At 31.6% G+C, this 12781-nt stretch overlaps 1 long non-coding RNA gene across 1 annotated transcript; it reads right to left on the bottom strand.

The window, feature by feature from the left end:
- Positions 1–8: 8 nt before the first annotated feature.
- LOC122522406 lies at positions 9–12529 on the bottom strand. Its single transcript, XR_006305048.1, has 5 exons — positions 12331–12529; positions 1760–1960; positions 313–541; positions 191–233; positions 9–99 (listed from the first exon to the last, which is right to left on the bottom strand). It is a non-coding gene; the product is annotated as an uncharacterized LOC122522406 (long non-coding RNA).
- Positions 12530–12781: the final 252 nt, after the last annotated feature.

Genomic DNA, 12781 nt, shown 5'->3' with positions numbered 1-12781 from the left:
CTCTGAGATTAAAGAAAAAAAAAATATATTTGCACGTACGTATATAGTTACATATATTACTATTGATACAATTTCAATGGGATGAAGATGAACGTCTTTCTAAACCCATAATAAAAATGAGATTATTGTAAAAATCTTTCTGAAACCATAGAAAAATATAAGACCTTCTAATTCTGATTAAAAATCTTACCTTATTTCAAGACACTCACACCATAGACAATGACTGCATTAACCTGTAAATCAAATGAGATTTAATTAGATATCAAATTCTGTAATAAAATATTATTTAATTACACAGAAATAAATTCTTACACGGAAAGCAAATATGTTACGTCTTGTCTCTAGGTCGTTCAAAATCAAAATAATGTGTAGTATATATGAGTAATCTCTCAATCCCCTCCTCTCGAATCATCTTAGCCAGTCGTTCGAGAATATTTTTCTATGTTTACTTCATAAAAGAAGAATTTCTTACAATTTGCCGAGAGATATAAACATAACCGATTTGACTTTGACCTTTTTCTTCCATCAACTCTCTCTGTCTCTATATACATTCGATCGTATGAATTATTTATTACTACGTGTAAAAATAAAAAGTAAATACTCATAAAATAAGCTCTTAGAAATAAAAAACATAAAATATGAATGCATCGAAAGCTTCTTTTTTACTGGTGTATATTTTGTATTTCTAAAGATAGATTTTTATTATTTCTTAATATTGAGATGATTAATAAGTATATACAGGGTGTAAAAAAACAACCATTCAATATTTAAATGCTATATAGGATACACTGTACTGAGAAAAAAAGCTTTAGTAAAGTATTAAGTAAAAAAATAGGTCGAAAAGTCAACCGTTTCTGAGAAATAAACATTTTTATATGGTAGTATCATGATTGACTCACTTGCTTACATCGCATGCAATGTTAACTTTAGTGTTTTTAAACTGCGTTCTAAATGTTCTTATTCAAGAGTCGAAAGTAGATTTCATTGAGAATCAGTTAGTTGTGGATCGGTGATTGTAGATATTACATAGTTACAAAATATCGTGAAAATGTTAACATATTATTCGAACGAAGAAATAGGCAGATATGCATTTTATGTATTTAAACACTTTGGACTTCTTTTTATGGGGATATTTAAAAAGCTTTGTGTATTCCTCGTCGATAAATGGCTTAGAAGAATTACGTAATCTTCTGTAAATATCGAAAATTCAGTAGTAATACAATTATGATAATAAAAAACAAAAATGTTTATATCTCAGAAACGGTTGACCTTTTGACCTATGTTTAATAAAGCTTTTTTACTCACATCAATACAATGTATCCTATATACCATATAAATATTAATTAATTGTAAAAATAATTATTCAATGTAATCTTGAATTTTTGATGAGCCTAGCAAAAATGTATATATATTATGTACATATTAAAATACATATTAGATATATTAGGTTGCTAGGAAATTTAGATAATTAACAAGTATATTTATTATATGTGTATATTGATTATTCAATTAAAATCATTATAAAATAATTGTTAAATGTATCTCAAATTTGGAATAAGCCTAACTATCATGCATATACAGATGTATATATTAAGACATCATACTATTCCTAAAAGTCTAAAATACGTCGTGCATGTGTATAAATTTTTATAATTTTTTTCAGGTACTATTACTATAATTATATTTTTTATTAATATTAAAACAACAACACAATATAAAAATCATGTATTAATAAAAAATATGAATTTTTCGAGCTTACCTGTATAACAGAAGAAAGCTGAGACGTTTCCTCGTTAAAATATGAAAGAAAACTAACCGGATTATTGTCCAAATAGCCATGTTTCTCTTCTAACAATAAATAATATAATATGTAATTCCATAAGACGAAAAGAAAGTATATGTGTGTGTAAAACTAGCCTGATCAGTGCTGTGTTTTTCCAAACTTCGAATTCTTCTAAATCTGTAAGTATAAAATTGTATCAATAAGTAAATTAGACATGTGTATATATGTACATGTACGATAAGTGTATTAGAATAGATATCTATACTCTGTGTGTGAATGTATATACATATATGTAGTTTATTTAATATATATGTAGTCTCACTGATAATGAGACTGGTAATAGAAATAGATACAATATAACAAAGCATAAATAAATAGGAATAGATAAATGTTTATACGCTTCTGGTACTTCAATTAATAGCTAATATAATCGTCGTACTTTTTTTCTCAACTTCACTTCTCGCTTCATTTCTCTGAACTAACTCTTAAGCGTCTCCCACCCCGCACCATTGGGTGAAGTGTCATATCACATCATCTTTTATTTAGGCGTTTTTGCCATACATGCACTGAGCATATTCACGCGCACACACGCTCTTGCACTACACATATACGAATATCTAATATAACACAAAACACTATCGATGACGATTAATAAATAGAAAAATTATTATTAAAGCATCGTTAAGGAGCAAAAATAACTATCGAAAATAAAGATGAAAAATTAGAAAAAATCTTATTATCTAATAACCTTCAAGAAAATATCGAGACGCCGATTTTATTTTCGCGAATATTTTTTCAACCCAACGATACCTCACCCCGCAAATAATGCTTGTTAGAAAACACGTTATATGGATCTGTTAGATACGTTGGAAGACTGTATATGTTAGAACAAAATTTGCAATTATTTTGTTGTTATTTAATGTTATATTTTTTGATATTTTTCAATAAAAGATTAAAAAATTAATATATTTATTTATTAATCCACGTACTATCATATATCGATGATGTTAATGCGCATGCGCTAATTCACGCAAATCACAAATCGTTATCACAAGGCTTTATCGTTCGCCCTTTTGTGTACCAGCTTTTATTAGAGAAATATAGATCCCTGTTATTAATCACAAGTAATTTGTTTTGGCCAAGTAAATTCGTCGATTATTTAAAATAATTATAACTATATGAGGATAAAAATGACTTCCGTTTATTTCAGTACAAATTAAACTTAAACAATGATTCAACAGACCTTTTTCACAAACAATTACAATGAAGTAGCGAATAAGCAATAAGAAATAAATAATTATCTAATAAATGTTTCAAGAGTACTAAGAGAATACTAACCGCTCCATATTAATAATTATCTTAAGTGTCTCGTAATAATATTTTACAATAATAATCTTATACCCAATAATAACTCCCGACAAGAGAAAACTGATGCCCTTATAGGAAAATATATGGAAAGGGAAACAGGGTTTCCTCCCAAAAAAGGCATTACGAGTGGGGAGAAAACGCCTCATTGGTTGCGTGTGTCCCTTTTCGTAGTATCAATATAAATATCGGAATACGATATCCTTCAAGAAAGTTCGCAATAATCTAGCGCAATTGAAGATATCAGATTGTTCTATCACCAAGGAAAGAATATTTTCCTTGATTTTATGGCCCATTCCTGAAATAGGGTGTTTGCAGTTTACCTTAGGATTCTTTTTAGATCTTTTTATTGCCCGGATCGCTATTGCGATAATATGTCTTCCGTAAATAAACCAGGACTTCAGTTCTCCATATATCATTAAAAAAAAGTCGATGAGAATAAATTTATTTCTAAACCCGTAGCTCTGAAAACCCCACCTCCTCGAACAACTAATCTCGATACTTAATTCTACGTAACCCATGGCAATAGTAAAAATGCAATATAATTAATAGTTTTTTCTAACGTATATCCTTAATTTATATATTTCCCAAGACCGCGCGTTCTCAAGTTCAGATATTGCCGTGTTTAAAAAAGTATTCACTATCGAATATAATATGATGCCTCACTCTGAGTAATTTTCACTCTCATTTAAAACCTTTGTTTTCAGCTTTATATTAAGAGATAGACAACTTTTTCCATTCATTTTCGTAATTTTGAAGGAAAACACTACACGTTCCGATCGATTTTGTACTACAACATCGTAATTTTAATGTTGTTTAACGTTATATTTTTCAATAATAGATTGAAAAATTATTTATTTTTAGGTAGCCATTTTCGATAACGTCATACCTACGTCAGTGCAAGGGTTAGTTTCAAGCGATACTGTCCCCTCAACTCAGCCATGTTGGATTTGTCAGTGCTACAAGATGCAAAGAAATTTTTTCGTCCTGATGACTGTATTTGCCAAAATTCCTCCAACACGGAGTCCTCCGGCGATTGGATTAAGCTAATTATGAGGAGGGTGAAAGGATGAATTAAAATAAAATAAAACACTTGGTTGAGCCAAAAAGTGCAATGCTTTATTGGCTCGTCAGGGAAAAAGCCTTGCGGCAAAAAACCCTGGTTGGTATCAAATACAATGGATAGCGGATTATGGATTGACGATGGATAGCGGACTATGTCCGTGATCTGCTTCTCGTCACGATTAACCCGGATGGGTAATCTCGTTGAAAGAAATAGAAATTATATCTCTATATATTATATATTCTTTGCCTCTCTAATAATCCTCTCGCTTGTTGTCTCCGGGTATCTTGTTTCCAATTGTCCTCGTAGGCGTCCAGCGTTAGAATAGTCCGAATGTCTTTGGTAATGGGCCCTGCAGGGTGCACTCACTCGACGGTCGAGTGGTGGGGGTTATGGACGCTAGTTACTAGTTACTCTCTATCGATTGGTGCGCTCACAATAAATCTCGTTTTTTAGTTACAATCGATTTTCGGCTACAATCGATTCCGATCGTACAATGACTAAAGGTAAATAATCATATTTTTTTGGGCGTTCAATAGTTTCCTATACATCAGATGATTGCCGAACGTTTTTTTTTTCTACGTATGAGTGTTATCGAGTGATGGAATTGTCGTGTTAAAAAGATATCCATGAAAATAAAATCGATACCTCTCGGCTTCGCGCCAAATCTCTCCGATGTTGTTACTTAATAATATTTTTTCCAATATTCCAGCATATTTTCACGATATTAATACCTACTACCATATCTAATGATGCTCTAATAAATAATTTTTCTAATTATGTCTTTGTATAATTATGTCTTATTTCGTATTAAACTCGATTTTCGTCACACATATGATATATAATATACATACATATTATGTATGTGTATGCATACAGTTGGATAACTCGTACCAAAACGTATATATTAGACTCATACGTTTGATTTTCTTTATACTATACTAATGCAGTTTTATTGTTTTTAACTTTTTTTAGGTCTCCGACCATTGAGAGAATACAGCACAAATATACATACCTAACCTTATAATTGTGCTTACTTTTTTATCTTCTTTATATCTAGGCTTCGTGTTCTTTATATTCATCGAGGTAAGTCTATTTTTGTTTTTATAGCATAGAGAAGTCTAATATAAGGAATGTGAGAAAAAGAAAGCGAGAGTGTGAAAGAGAGAGAAGAAGAAGGAAGAAGAAAATGAAAAAGTGAGAGAGGAAGAGAGAGAATAAGAAAACAAAACATTTGATATATAAAAGAGTATGACTGTGTATGTATACTTATTTTCAGGGACATTCTCGAGCCGAGATCAAAACAAAAACAGCCGAACATTCGATACTAGCAAAGATAAATAGAGAAATATCGTCATTCCCTTTTCGTCCTTCGACATATTAAGATCAACGAAAGTTCATTGAATTTGCTGTTACAATTATCGTTTTATCTAGACAATTTTAAAGATTTTTAATTAATATTTTCACTAACATTACATACTTTGTATTTTTACTTGTAATTTTATACAAGTAGGACATTGATATTCCTTGAATTTGTATATTAAAATATAAAGCAAGTTTTATCAAAAAAATAGTTGCATTTTGTAGTACATTTCACAAATATTCTTTTGTTAACTTTTACTTTTAATTATGTCAATTCTCGTAGATTATTACATTTTTTGCCTTCAGAAATTTATGCGTTTACATGCCTTCAAAAATGATTTACAGGAAATATTCTTCTATGATCTTTAGTTTGTTTCAGCTTTCTATGTTTTATTTTTTCCAGAAAGTGTTTCTTTATATTCATTATAATTTTAAGGGTAGGATACTCATCATGCAGTAATCAATGAAGACTAAAAGTAAGTATATTTTTCTATCAAACATTTCTATGATAATTTCAATGATTTTTTATTATAAGACAGTGATTATTAATTGTGCCCATAATTATGAAAGTGGTGTAAGTAAAAATTAAAAAAAAATAAGTTTATCAGTTATTTTACACCACATTATTTTAAACTTTAAACGCGTAGGCAATGAAGTACTCTAGTGTTGTATCGTTAAATTAAAATATAAAAAAATCAGAAAGAAGAGTCAGTGTTGTACACCGTATGTAAAAAATTCGTTTTTTCGGGTTAAGAAACTCGTAAGTTTCTTGTTTTCGTTTTAAACATTTTATTCATCATCATCTTAATGGTAGGATACCCATTCTGCATTCATCAACAAAGAGTAAACGTAAGTCAATTTTTAAATTAAATATTTTCTCAATAATTATAATAATTTTTTCTTATAACAATGATATTTATAATTTTATTTTTATTTCTGTTTCAGATCATTGTTGAAATAATGCAATGTAAAATCAGTGTTCGTTAAAATGTATTCGTATTTTATTAATTAAATTCATTTTTAAATTCGTTTAAAATTGAATTGACTACATACAATGCAGTTGCAGAGTCAGTGTTTATGAATTATCATCGTCATCTTAAAGGTAGGAGACCGAGCGTGCATTCATCGATGAAGATTCGAAGTAAGTATGTTTTTGTATTTAATAATTTCACAAAAATTTCAATGGTTTTCAATTATAATAATGACATTAATAGTATTGTTTTTCATTTCTGTTTTAGATTTTAATAGCAATCGTGCGCGAGGCAATGTACGAGAGTGTTATATCGTTTAAATATAATTAAAATCACGGATTAAAAGTACATTCGTTCGTTAATTTAAATTTCATCGCGTTTCGCGAGCTATTTTTGAAATTTATATGTTAAATTAACTGCAACCAATGCAGTAATTGCATTAGAATTTGTTCGAATAAAGTTGTATTTTTATCTTTAAACAGTCGTACAGACTGTTCGCGTATTAGAGTCAGTGCATCAATGAAGATTTTTTTACTTGCATTGACTGTGTGCAAAACAGTCTTTGTAAGCAGTTGTAGAATCAGTGATCGGGCGCATAATAAATTAAAATCAAACGCGAATTTGAGTTAGTATTGTTCGCCGTAAAATAAAATTTCGGTTTCGCGATAAGAAACTCATTTATAGTTTCTTATGTTCGTTAATAACGCGTTATTAGATTCACGCGAGGTGCATTACCATGGTGCCATTGAGCTTCATTCCATTGAAATGCAATCTAAGTATTCATTTATATTTACATTTTACTCGATTTTATTTTACATGATTTTAGATTATATTGTAGATAATTTACCGTTTTGTTCTATTGTATGTTACAGACATAACGTCGAATTTTCTTCCTTTTCAAAGATGTGGAATGTATTCTTCGATGGATAATCAATGGATTTTCTTCAATAGCATATCGAGAAACTCTCCGATCGTCAGACTACAATACTTGCTGGGAAGTAGGAGAATTTCTAAAATAGTGAGTCAAAAAATTTGAAATTCCTCCAGTGCTCAATCATGCCGAGAATAAAAGGTCCTAATTGGCAGGAATTTCTGGTTGTAATTATTTCAATAAATTATTGATAAGCACGTAAATAATTCCTGTTTTGGAATTACTCATGAAAATTATATATTCTATTGTTTATTTTATTAATTCAGGATAGTGTCTTCTTGTCTCATTGGTTAAATTCCTTTATATTAACAGTGTAAGCAATTAATGTACTTTTTTTCTTCATGTTTTGCTCGCATTAGTAGTGGTGAAATTGAGCATTAATTTAATCGATTTCATCAAGAAAAGTATGTAATATTGTCTTACATGCAATGCTTCCTATTTAATTTATTTAATTAATTAATAAATGATCGAAAAAACAAACCCAAGTGGTGGTTCAAAGCCCAGTTCTTTAACTAGAACAACCAACTTAATAAAAGGAGTCATCCGAGGTTTATGACAAATACTGAAACATATTAAAAATCTCAATATTTTATAAATAACTTGTAGTATTTTTAGTCTGCTTAGATGAATTTTTATAAAAATGTTTTTATGTTTTAATCATGTTTTTTAGATCAGGATTTTCAGCTTTTAATAAATTAATCTCGCATTTCTTCCCTTCATGCTTTCTGCATTCTCACCTATGCGTGTACCTACATATTACACGCGTACGGGTGAAAAACGCTTACAATTAGTATGAGTTTAGTTTTAATTTTTTTCCCATATTGATGGCTTTCATTGTGCTAGTGATTACACGATGTACTTTGCACTTGTATTTACGTATTAAGTAATATACATTGTACATCATGTCGCGATAAATAATACCGAAGGTTTTATTAAATAATTATTACTTGTAGAGTCACATATATGATATTTAATTTTTTATTTTTAACATTAGATTGCCCAAGGAAGTCGTTTTTATTGCTTTTTAATTTCGTTTAGTAATGATACAATTTCTTAGATTTTATGTGACTTTGTATACATGATATAAGTGCATTTATTAATATTGTATTTACCTCCTCCCCTCCTTGTTTCTGATATATCTATGTATTATACCTATATTGCCCAAAAGTAATCATGACTGTTTGGAAAATTTAACTTTATTAAATGAATTTTATTATTGAATTTCGTAAATTTTATTTATAAATCACAGAGTTTAGCATTTATATTTTCGAGAGAATATTCCTTTATTCCAACGATTTTTTGGCTTCATTATTTTCCATCACCAAACTGGACACGCAGAGATAAAAGTGATGCACGTATCGTTTCTTCCAACGATAAGTATTGCGTCAATCGTCACAATCGGTACAAGATACAAGTTACACAGCAAACAAAAAGTAGTACTTTTTATTCTTATCTCTATGCAGTGATTCATTTTATAATATTTGCGTCCTAAATTCATGAAAGGAATGTCTAATAGAACTGATTTATTGAAAAAGTTAACCAACATAAGTGAAAATTGCTCCAATATAGAATCAGATGTAATAAGCTTTAAACTATCATCTGAAGATGAAGCGATTCACATTTAAAATGAGGCATCTGAAATCGAAGAAAACGATAAAGAATCGACCACTCACGATAAAAATGAAAATATCATCAATATACCAAGAAAAAGATGTAGGATGCGAATTATTTCAAACTCTGATGAAGAAAATGAAAACACCTTTCAGAATATCGAAACTGTTGCTGATGGTACTGTGTGATCAAAATTTGAAAAAGATGATATTCCTGACAGATTACCATCTACATCTTTTCGTTGATAATAAATAATATAGAGAATAGATAATAGATAATAGATAATAGGCAATAGATAATTGATAAAGCATATAAGAATATGCATAGAAGCAGAAGATCGCTGAATTTTGAAGAACGATTGAACATCATTACCGAAAATACTTGCTTTTATTGGAATTTTATATGCTCGTGAAGCTTAGGAAGCCAAAAATTTAAAATTATTTTATTTATGGTCAACAAAGTAAGGCCCTGAAGTTTGTAGGAAAACAATGGCCAGAGAAAAATTTAAACAGATTCTACGATTTATTCATTTTGACAAAAGAATCGAACGAAGTTTGGGATGTGTTCGAGATCGGCAAATAATAATGACGCATCAAGCGAATAAAAATTAGTGATATTTATTTGAGCTATGCCTCAAGACAATGTATAACGAGTAAGCACACGGACAGACTCTAGGCACGTGATTACTGCAGCCATCTACTGCGGAGGCTCAGACGGGATCCCGGGCCCGGTAGTTCGTGCAGCCCCGGTTTACTGCAACCAAAGTTTGACTGAATGTTTCTCGACCTGCCTAAATACCGGCACTTTTTCCTGACAGGTGGAAAATAACCAGATTGATGCTTATAAAAAAGAAGAAGGACGCGTCACCTGGCCTTGCGAACTCCTACACAGGCCAGTGTGCGTGATAGACGACATCTGCAAATTATTTGAGCACGTCGTGGTGAGCAGAATTTATAGCTTCTTGGAGACATCCAGTGCACTCTCTCGTCTGCCCAATTTGGCTTTAGAACTGGTAGATCGACCATGGATGCTGTACTCAAACTTTTAAGAATCGTAAATACGTAACATCGGGAATAACCGTTTTGTCGTCTTCGTATTCCTCGATATAAAGAACGCATTCAACTCGCTGCCGTGGTCAGTAATTATGAGGACCTTGGAGAGGAAAAATCTCCCACGGTGATACAACAGTGAACAATATTGGGGGATTACACCTTAGTAATCGATTTCTGGTGTATCGTGTAAAGGGGAGCCGATTTGGTTTGGAGAGAAGTCCGCTGGGGGGTCCCACAGGGATCGCAGTTAGGATTTTCAAAAAATCGATTTTTTTTGCATTTTCGGAATGTACATACATTTAAGTATATTCTCTGAAAATTTGAAGCTGATCCGATAAATATTTTCCGAGATATACCTTAATTTGTAAGGCCGTGTCAGAGAGTTAGTAAGCAGATAGAGTAAGAACCAAAGTAGCAGTTGCACGCACAGCGCGCGATACTTGATTTTCCTTTTTCTATTGTGTTTTCTCGTAGAAGGCGAGTATTATAGGTTTACTAAGTACTTCAAGGTCACATTCAGTTATTATTATCTAAAATGAAAGTATTTCGTCAGTCTAAAAAGTTCTGTTACTTTGTAAAGTCGTGCGTTCAGTTCAAACTTGTTTTTGCGGCATGACGCAACTGTTGTAATAAAACGATCATAGATATTATTTTAAAATCACAAGCATCGTATCCAAAGATGTAGAAAAGACCTTATTGAAAGCCGTAAACCTATCAAACAAAGCCCGAGATTATCTGAGATGTATCGATATGACGAACCGTTCAGCCGCCAGACCTTTGAAATGGTGTCGACTAACTAAGTAAACACACGTGTTTCTATCAAGAAAATGATTTTATTCTGAATAAGTTTTTCCCGTGTTTTTTCTCTGGTATCGGATAATCAATTTAGGGAAGGGATCTCAATAAAATGTATTCAACAAGAACATCGCGAAGAAGAACGCATCGGCCCCGTATCGAGCAAGGTACTGGTACCTCACCACTTGTTTTTTGTTACTTTTTGGTTTTATATTTGAGTAAATTTTATTTAAAAGTTATAAAAATGCCCCGTAAATGTACAAGATTACGTAGAAGTATCGAAAAATTCCAAATTTCAAAAGGTAAAAAGAGAAGAAATTTATTTCTTCCAAAAACTGCTGAGACGGATAAGAGTAGTTTTAGTGCATCCGCTAAAAAATTCAAAATGCAGAAAGAGATTTCAGTTTCATGTAATCCTTCGATTGAATATAGAATTTTAAATTTTATTACTGTATTTGCTGCAATAAGTGATTATGTGAAATGTAACTCCTGTGACGGAAAAATAAAATTTGAAACTACTTCTCCTCGTGGACTTGGTTTTAAAATCGTTGTAGTGTGTGATAAGTGTGTAAATCGTGTTATAAACTCCAGTCCTTTTGTGAAGCACTCTTACGATACGGGGCCGATGCGTTCTTCTTCGCGATGTTCTTGTTGAATACATTTTATTGAGATCCCTTCCCTAAATTGATTATCCGATACCAGAGAAAAAACACGGGAAAAACTTATTCAGAATAAAATCATTTTCTTGATAGAAACACGTGTGTTTACTTAGTTAGTCGACACCATTTCAAAGGTCTGGCGGCTGAACGGTTCGTCATATCGATACATCTCAGATAATCTCGGGCTTTGTTTGATAGGTTTACGGCTTTCAATAAGGTCTTTTCTACATCTTTGGATACGATGCTTGTGATTTTAAAATAATATCTATGATCGTTTTATTACAACAGTTGCGTCATGCCGCAAAAACAAGTTTGAACTGAACGCACGACTTTACAAAGTAACAGAACTTTTTAGACTGACGAAATACTTTCATTTTAGATAATAATAACTGAATGTGACCTTGAAGTACTTAGTAAACCTATAATACTCGCCTTCTACGAGAAAACACAATAGAAAAAGGAAAATCAAGTATCGTGCGCTGTGCGTGCAACTGCTACTTTGGTTCTTACTCTATCTGCTTACTAACTCTCTGACACGGCCTTACAAATTAAGGTATATCTCGGAAAATATTTATCGGATCAGCTTCAAATTTTCAGAGAATATACTTAAATGTATGTACATTCCGAAAATGCAAAAAAAAATCGATTTTTTGAAAATCCTAACTGCGTATAACCCCTTAAGTAGTAATCGTAGTAACTTTTACCGCTAGCGAGTAACAACAATGAAGTTGTGATTACCTTGTGTTCGAAAACGGAACTAGTGCGACTGTCGCGCCGCAGCTGTGGTGGAATGCAACTGCGAGTCGCCACAGTCCTTGGCCCCACACTCTGAAATGTGGCCTATGACAGTGTCTCTCCGGACCCCGCTACGAGAAGGCCTTCGTATCGTCTGCTATGCGAACAAGACACGATAAATATAAATTTGTGAAAATTGATAAAAGTGATAACAAAAACTTTTACCGAAACTTATTAAATTTTATAATAGCACAAAATTTAGAGTTGATATGACCGATCAGATAGCCAGAAAATATATAAAATGCCTGGAAAGTCATTTCATGACCGTACGAATATACATCTGTGTTGTAGTTTGTTTCACTTACAATAGTTTAAGAACTTTTTCTCCCCCCCCGTGCCTCCTCATGCTCTTAAACATCCCACTAAAGCACATTTTAAAAATTGACCGAAACTT

Source organism: Polistes fuscatus, unplaced genomic scaffold, assembly GCF_010416935.1.
Source record: "Polistes fuscatus isolate 324 unplaced genomic scaffold, CU_Pfus_HIC Scaffold5, whole genome shotgun sequence".
NCBI classification, from domain to species: domain Eukaryota; kingdom Metazoa; phylum Arthropoda; class Insecta; order Hymenoptera; family Vespidae; genus Polistes; species Polistes fuscatus.
Note: the sequence above shows the minus strand (reverse complement) of the source record. Positions and strands in the feature narration are given on the sequence as shown.